We start from the raw sequence: 8,710 nt of genomic DNA, 5'->3' as shown, positions 1-8,710 counted from the left end.
GCCAAGTAGCATTATGAAGCTTGCTAAGCTCAAACTGTGCAGTCTCATCGTCTCTACTCGGAAAGAGCGTGCCAACCCCACTTTTTTTCTCTGAGCCGTTAACTTGCCACACAGGAGTGCCTCTCCACTGCCTTACCATATTTTTATCTTGGGAACCTTTGGAAGTTCTGCCTCAAGCCCCTACTTTCAACCTGTGGATCATCAAAACAGACAATGTAGTGGAAGTGAAGGTGATCTTGGTATCCTGGGAGTTGCGGCTTTAGATGGCGGGGATAGGAACCCTTCTGTCTTCAGCCATGTGTGCCTGGGATCGGGGGAGAAGAAGAGTTGGTTTTTATACCCCACTTGTCTCTACCTTAAGGAGTCTCAAAGCAGCTGACAATTGCCTTCCCTTCCCCTCCCCACAACAGGCACCTTGTGTGGAAGGTGGGGCTGAGAGAATCCTGAGAGAAACTGTGACTGGCCCAAGGTCACCAAGCAGGCCTCGTCTCAGAACAACTTACAATCGCCTTTCCTTTTCCCTCCCCACGTCAGGCACTTTGTGAGGCAGGTGGGGCTGAGAGAGTCCTGAGAGACACTGTGACTGGCCCAAGGTCACCCAGCAGGCCTCATCTGTCTCAGAGCGACTTACAATCGCCTTCCCTTCCTCTCCCCACGACAGGCACTTTGTGAGGCAGGTGGGGCTGAGAGAGTCCTGAGAGAAACTGTGACTGGCCCAAGGTCACCCAGCAGGCTTCATGTGGAGGAGGAGTGGGGAAATTCTCCAGATTAGAGTCCAGACGCTCTTAACCTCTACACCACGGTGGCTCACACTTGAAGAGGCCTGTGGTTTAAATGCTCGAAGTCAGGGATATATTTGGGCAGGAACGCACAGGAATGAAGTTCCGGCTGGCTCCAGAGTTGGCCACGCCCACTACAGCCCAAACCTCTGCGTGCGTGGATACAGAGGGAAGGCCTGGAGAGCGACACCCCCGGTGACTCCGAGGCGGATGGGCTTGGGGTGGGGTGGGGGGGCTGGAAGGATTCGGGAGGCATTTCCCCGGCCTGTCCAAGGGCCAGCTTGCCTGGGCTCCCCGCAGTTTAAACTGCCTTCCCTTCCCTTCAAGGGGGGGGCTTGTCCGGGCTCTCTGCAGCAGCGGGGCGCCCGGACAAGCCAAAGGAAGGCATGGGGTGTGGCCTAATATGCTAATGAGCTGTGCTGTCAGTGGTGTGGCCTAATATGCTAATGAGTTCCTGCTGGGCTTTTTCTACAAAAAAAGCCCTGCTCAAAGTTATGGTGATTTGGGTATCCTGAGACTTGTAGTTTTAGAGAAAAAGAAATGAAAGATATGGGAATAGCCTTTTTTTCTTTTCTTTTCTTGCCTCTGTGCATCTCTACATGGTGGGGACAACATAAAGCTGGTTCATCAAATATAGAAAGTGAGGCAATTCCGCTGTCCTGGACCCTAGGGCCTACTTCAACCAAACAAACGCTCCCATAAATCCAGATCAGAGCATCCGAGAAGCCCATATTTACTGTGGGCTTACTATGGCTAAAGAGGTAAAGGTTCCCTTGCTCGAAAGCCAGTCGAATCCAACTCTAGGGTTGCGGTGCTCATCTCCATTTCAAAGCCGAAGAGCCAGCGCTGTCCGAAGACATTTCCGTGGTCATGTGGCCAGCATGACTAAACACCACGGCGCACGGAACACTGTTACCTTCCCACCGAAGTGGTACCTATTTATCTACTTGCAATGTCTTGCTTTTGAACAGCTAGGTTGGCAGGAGCTGGAACTAGAGACGGGAGCTCACTCCGTCTTGCTGCACCTGGGTCTTGAACTGCTGAACTACTGACCTTCCACAGCATGCAGTTCAACGTCTTAACCACTTGAGCCACCGCAGCTCCATTTACTATGGCTACTGAGATGCATTTGGAAATTCATATTGAGTATCCAATATACAAGTGGTGTAGTTGTTAGATGTGACCTTGGGCCAGTCAGGCACTCCGCCTTGGTTGTGAGGAAAAGAGACAGGGAGAGGACGTATTTACTTTCATATACGAAAGCAGTATTTACTCAAATTGCCTCAGTGAAAGAGTTCATGACGTCTTTCCTCTCAGAGTCCTCTTCCTTTGACTGAGATTCAAACTATTATGAGTGGGGGGGGGGATTTTAAATTAAACATTTTCAAGAAACTTACAAAACGATTACAACAAAGATGCAGTTGTACTACAGTTTTTAAAACAGAACTCCAAACCACTACAGCTACAACTATAACAACTACAAAAAGCAAAAAAAGTGGGACGAAATTTTTTTAACCACATGCTTAATTGTTGATGGCTTTTGGAAATATAAATAATTTCATATTTAAATAATTTAATAGAGATCACTAAGCGTAGGCCTGGGCCAGGTTCGCCTCATACCCCTCCTTGGAAATTGAGAAGTCTACGCCCCTGCCTACATCCTCCGTGGGTCTTCCCTCCTCCGTTTTATCCTCACAACAACCCTGCGAGGTGGGCTGGGCTGAAAGAAAGAGTGGCCAACAGTTACCCAGCAAGTTTCATGGGAGAGTGGAAATTTGAACCCTCTCTGAAGTGAACCACTGTGCACACCCCTCAATGCCTGCCCCGAGCTCCTGCCCCGTCCCTCCCTCACCCTGCCAGCAGTGACTCACTTGCCAGCCATCAGTAGCTGGACTGGGCGTGTCTCTCTTTCATCATCCTTTGCCTCACATCCCACGCCTTTGGCTGCAACAGCTTTATATGCTTATGGGAGATCACTGAAGCCAGTGTGCCTTGATGCACTTCTATTTCTGAATGGATAGCTCTTTCCAGAAAGGGATCCAAGCACCTCTGGTCCAATTCCACCTGGGGGAAAATAAAAACTCCTTCCTGACCCTAAAGCAAGCAATTCCCAAATTGTGTTCCATTCAAAATGCATTTCAACATAAAGGCTCTCGTGGGACCCAAATATTCTCACCTGCGAAGTGGGGCTACCTGTTATGTCTCTTCATGAGTTGCTGATCTGTGTTTGTCTACATCTGATCAGTGTTCACTGGGGGGGGGGGGTAATTCCACCCTATATCTGCCTGGGGTGTGATCGGAGCATTCATTCACTCCCCAGACAGAGATAAGTAGAATTCCCTGACCATAGTGGAGGTTACCTGATACGTTACTGTATGAGTCACTGCTGTGGTTTTGCCTTCTAATCAGTGAGATAATGAGAACATTCACTCTTAAAGAATCATGGCAGGTAGTCTCCTCTGAGGGCAGGTAATTAATCACCTTGTTATCTTCTGTAAGTAAAATGCCTCCTATAAGACTGGAGAGTGTTCCCAATTAATTTCTCACGCACACACAGAAATCATCAGCGGTCAAAAGTTTGCTGAGATGAGGCGCTTATGCTACACAATTCTGCACTAGTCCAAAAAAAGCATGGACTGCACCATTTATCGGTTTTCAGGATTTGTGTTTTGTTTTACTAGAAAAACAAGTTTCCAGTCCTAGTGCAGGCTTAGAGGCAGTACGGTGTAATGATTAAAGTGTATGATGAGGTTAAGAGAGAGACAGGTTCAAATCCCCCCTCTTCCTCAGGAGCTTGCTGAGGGACCTTGGACCAGTCATTCTCTCTGTCTAACCCACCTCACAGGGTTGTTGTGATGATAAAAGGGAGCCAGGACAAATTATTTTGTAAGTTGCTTTGGGCCCCTCCATTGTGGGGGGGAAATGGGGTACAAATATCTAAATTAAATTATAGTTAGGAAGATATATTTGGTAAACTGCCAATATGATCTCCAGTAGGTCAAGAGGCCAGGTGATAATATCCCAAATACCTCTCCTCCAGTACTCCTTCTAAGCTGTGGAGTCTTGTGAGCAGGGGTCATTTCGTAGGAAAAGAGGTGCAGGAGCTCATTAACATAACTCATTAGCATAACTTATTTGCATATGCCACACCCCCTGACATCACCGGAAGTGCGTCAGAAGGCAACACCCACCGCTCAGGCTCCACTGGACTGTTTTGGATTGCTAGCTATTGGGGGGGGGAACGTGCAGATCTGCCCTCACAGAGGAGGGAGAGCTTGTACCTGAATAAAACTTGGTCTTAAAGGTGCCACTGGACTGTTTTGGGCCGGGGGGGGGAGCTCTGCAACTTACCTGGCTGTTTCTTGCTCTGACTGAGGGCTGCTGGGAGCAGGGGGCGGGGCTTGTTGCATGTGCCCGCCCCCTGGGCTCTTTACTGCCAGAGCTCCGCTCCTGTGCGCTCCTGCAGGAAATGACCCCTGCTTGTGAGCAACAATTCCACTTTGTGAGCTACTAGCATTCAAGTTGTGAGCGGGCCATTTGGCTACTGCATAAATTAGTCTGCTGAATGTTCCCTCTAAGCTGAGTTAGTGTGAGCTAGCTCACAGTTTTTTAGCCTCCGGCTCACATTTTGTCTCAGCTCAGGAAGGAGGGCTCCAGAGCAAACTAATTTACGCAGTAGCCAAATCACTTGCTCACAGCTCACAAAGTAGAATTTTTGCTCACAAGACTCCACAGCTTAGAGGGAACATTGGTCTGCTCTGAAGCCATCCTTCCTGAGCTAAGACAAAAATGTGTGAGCCAGAGGCTAAAAAACTGTGCGTTAGCTCACACTAACTCAGCTTAGAGGGAACAGCTGCCTCCCACTGTTCCCCACCACCACCACCACCAAGAATATCTCTCCTACCAGTGCTCCCTCTAAGCTGTGGAGTCTTGTGAGCAGAAATTCTACTTTGTGAGCTCCTGGCATTGAAGTTGTGAGCGAGCGACTTGGCTGCTGCATAAATTAGTTTGCTCCAGAGCCATCCTTCCTGAGACAAAAATGTGTGAGCCGGAGGCTAAAAAACTGTGAGCTAGCTGACACCAACTCAGCTTAGAGGGAACACTGTCTCCTACATAGACTGATTTCGCGCAACCGCCTTGGGGACAGCTCTCCTCAGAATCCTACTGAAGTGAATTCAGTGGGCTTTACTCCCAGGAAACTGGGTTCTTCCCAGCCCCGTAGATAGGGAATTCTTTGGGAGGGGGCCTCAGGGGGGCCTGCCAGCTAATTAAATGAAAGTACAGTGCAGGTGGTAGGTTTGGGGGCAGCCCAGGAGGGAGGGGGCCCAGAAGAAACACTAGGGGGCCGGGCCCCATGGGCCCCATGTTAGTTACAGGCCAGCTTCTCTCTCTCCGGGGATTGCGTGGTGAGTCTCCCTCCCGCCGCCTCTCCCTCCCCAGTCGTCCTCCCAGCCCTTCCCTCCGTATCCTCCCGCGGGCGACTCTTCCCCGGCCTTCGGCCCCCTTGGGGCCATGTGACTGGCGAGAGCCAGGCCAAATTTGGGAAGAGAGGAAGCGAGAGAGGAATGTCAGCGAAGGGTCGCCCCCTCCTTTTTTAACCCTGCCTGGGCTAGGCTGGGAAGACAAGAGCGAAAGTGGGGCCAAGGGAGGGTGGCTGGTGCCGGCCCTCGGTTTCTCTGGCCAAGGGGGGAAGCGACGTTTCCCTTGACGACCTCCAGCCCGTGCGTGGCCCAGAAACTCAGGCGTGCTAAATCGGCTAAATTTAAATTGTTATTGTATAATTAAGTGTTATGTATGCTATAAACTTTACATTAGTATGTATATTCAGGCATAGTCCTATGTTGTATAAGCGCATTATCTGATGACTTTTTTGTTATATTTTATCACTGGTTTGTTACAAGAAAATGGTTAATAAAAATGTATTTGAAAAAAAGAAAAAGAAAAAGAAAAGAAACCCAGGCGTGCTTCAAAACCGCGGAGTTGGAGGTCTTCCTTCCAGAAGCCGCTGCCTCGGCCCCTTCGGAGACTTGGAGAGGTCAGCCTTCAACTATGCAGTTTGGTCGGGACGCCACTAAATGCATTTTCACCAATGAGATCACACCTCTGGGCTTCCTCTTCACGAAGAGCCGGACAGGCAAAACGGTGGGTTATAGATCGAATCCAGCCTGAACTCTTTACTACAACCTAAAGTGACGAAACTGAGGCTGTCCTACTTTGGTTGCATTGTGAGAAGGGGAGAGTCTGTGGAAAGGACAGCAGCAATACTCGGGAAAGTGGAAGCAGTCAGGAAAAGAGGAAGACCCAACATGAGAGGGATGGACCCTGTTAGGGAAGCCAGGGACCTCCGTTTGCAAGACCTGAGCAAGGCTCTGAATTAGAGGCTGTTTTGGAGATCATTCATTCATAGGGTCACCATAAGTCAGAAGAAACTTGATGGTACTTAACACATACACAGGCACAGTCTAGGAACATAAGAATGTAAGAAGAGCCCTGTTGGATCAGGCCAGTGATCAATCTAGTCCAGCATCCTGTCTCACACAGTGGCCCCAACCAGTTCCCCAGAGGGCCCACAACAGGGCAGAGAGGCTGAGGCCTTCCCCTCATAAGAACATAAGAAGAGCCCTGCTGGATCAGGCCAGTGGCCCCTCTAGTCCAGCATCCTGCTTCACACAGTGGCCTCAACCAGTTCTTCTCAAGGGCCAGCAACAGGGCAGAGAGGCCGAGGTCTTCCCGTGATAAGAACATCAGAAGAGCCCTGCTGGATCAGACCAGTGAGGGTCCATCTAGCCCAGCATCCTGTCTCACACTCACACAGTGGTCAGGCAGTTTCACTGGAGGGCCAGCAACAGGGCATAGAGGATGAGGCCTTCCCCTCATAAGAATGTAAGAAGAGCCCTGCTGGGTCAGACCACTGAGGGTCCATCTAGTCCAGCATCCTGTCTCACACAGTGGCCTCAACCAGTTCCTCTGGAGGACCAACAACAGGGCATAGAGGCCAAGACCTTCCGTTGTCTCCTTGCTCTAGGATTTGGAGGCCTCTTAACATGGAGATTCCCCTAGTCACCATGGCTGGTAGCCACTGGTAGACGTATCCTCTATGAATCTAGCCAGTTTGGTGTAGTGGTTAGGAGCACAGACTCCAATCTGGGAGAACCGGATTTGATTCCCCACTGCTCCACATGCAGCCAGCTGGGTGACCTTGGGTCAGTCACAGTTGTCTCACAGCTGTTCTCTCAAGAGCAGTTCTCAGTCAGAGCTGTCTCAGCCCCACCTACCTTACAGGTGTCTGTTGTGGGGAGAGGCAGGGGAGGAGATTGTAAGCAGTTCTGAGACTCCCAAGTGAAGGGCAGGGTATAAATCCAATCTCTTCTTCTGTTCTCCTAATCCCCTTTTAAAGCTGTTTATTGCTGTGGCCATCACAACAGCCTCTGGCAGCAAATTCCAAACTTTAACCACTGTGTAAAGAGGTAGTTGGTGCTGCGGTGGCTCAAGTGGTTAAGACGCTGAACTGCAGGCTGTGGAAGGTCAGTAGTTCAGCAGTTCGAGACCCGAGTTGCCGCATGACGGAGTGAGCTCCCGTCTCTAGTTCCAGCTCCTGCCAATCTAGCCGTTTGAAAGCAAGAAATTGCAAGTAGATAAACAGGTACCACTTCAGTGGGAAGGTAACAGCGTTCTGTGCGCCTTGGTGTTTAGTCATGCCGGCCACATGACCACGGAAACGTCTTCGGACAGCGCTGGCTGTTTGGCTTGGAAACGGAGATGAGCACTGCAGCCCTAGAGTCGGATTCGACTGGCTTTTGAGCAAGGAAACCTTTACCTTTACCTTAAACAGGTGGTCTAGCCAAACACGAAGCCAAGGATCTCAGGGTAGAACTCATGGCCCTGAACAGCCCCCTGCATCACCAATTTTGAAAATTACATCTGCCTTTGCTAATGATGGAAAATGGTGGAGAGCAGTGTTCCCCTTAAAATGAGTTAGTGTGAGCTAGCTCACAGTTTTTTTAGATGACGAAGAGAGCTGTGTGTCTCAAAAGCTTACACTACACGAAAGTTTGTTAGCCTTAAAGGCACTACTGGGCTTTTTGTTAGCCTTAAAGGCGCTACTGAGCTTTTTACAAATTCCAGTGTAATATCAGATGCGTCTGATGAAGAGAGCTGTGTTTCTCGAAAGCTTACACTACAAGAAAGTTTGTTAGCCTTAAAACTCCTACTGGCCTTTTTACTATCTTGCAGCAACAGACTAACAGGGCTAACTCCAATTCCGAGACCCCCACTCCCACTCCCACCCCACCAGCCCAGCGCGGGAGACCAAGGTGTGGGACTCCACGGCGCTTGCCTCCGAGTAGACGCCCTTCTTGGCGGCGGTGCGAGGCGCGGAAAGGGCCCCCTGCGCCTTTAAGGCCCCTCCCTGGGATTTCCCCCGTCCCCTCCGCGCGGCGCCCGCTCCCCGCCCTCGTTAGCGCTGACATCAGCCTTCAAAAGGCCAGCCCTGGGCGTGGAGCGCGACGCAGCCCGAGCGCCCCGCCGTTGCTAGTGGAAGCTCCCGCGTCGTCCCTCCCGGCGAAGGTAAGAAGCGGCGGGGTGGGTCGGAAGGGAGAGGTCCCGGGGCTCAAGGCTGCCCCCCAGCCCCCCTCCCGCATTGGAGTCCCGGGAGTCGCCTTGTGCCGGCTGCGCTTTTGGGGAGGCGACGCGCTTTCCACGTGTTCTGGGAACTTTTGCGAAAGTTTCGGCGGAGCGGGTTGGCGGTGGGGAGCGTGAGTTGGTTACGCACTTCTATATATTTTTTGAGGTGGGGGCTTCTGTGGGTGCACGGAGGGGTGCGTTAGCCCCACGTGGGAATCGGGTGTGTGTGAAGCCGTTCGGTCTTCCCACGTTTTTCTCCACCCCCCCCCCCCCCCCCCCCCTCCTTGTTTGTCCCCCCCCCCCTCTCG

At 51.1% G+C, this 8,710-nt stretch overlaps 1 protein-coding gene across 2 annotated transcripts in view; it reads left to right on the top strand.

The window, feature by feature from the left end:
• The first annotated feature begins 8,237 nt into the window (after nt 1-8,237).
• The window catches only part of TAGLN2 (transgelin 2), a 43,420-nt gene continuing 42,947 nt past the window's right edge, over nt 8,238-8,710 (top strand). Inside the window, exon 1 of one of the 2 annotated variants that reach the window (XM_015424952.1) lies at nt 8,238-8,345. The gene's annotated coding sequence lies outside the window, so the exon portion shown is untranslated. The other variant, XM_015424953.1, reaches the window with a different exon arrangement.

The sequence above is a fragment of the Gekko japonicus genome, unplaced genomic scaffold, assembly GCF_001447785.1.
Source record: "Gekko japonicus isolate JY-2015 unplaced genomic scaffold, Gekko_japonicus_V1.1 scaffold1787, whole genome shotgun sequence".
NCBI classification, from domain to species: domain Eukaryota; kingdom Metazoa; phylum Chordata; class Lepidosauria; order Squamata; family Gekkonidae; genus Gekko; species Gekko japonicus.
This window is presented reverse-complemented; position numbering and strand designations above follow the sequence as displayed.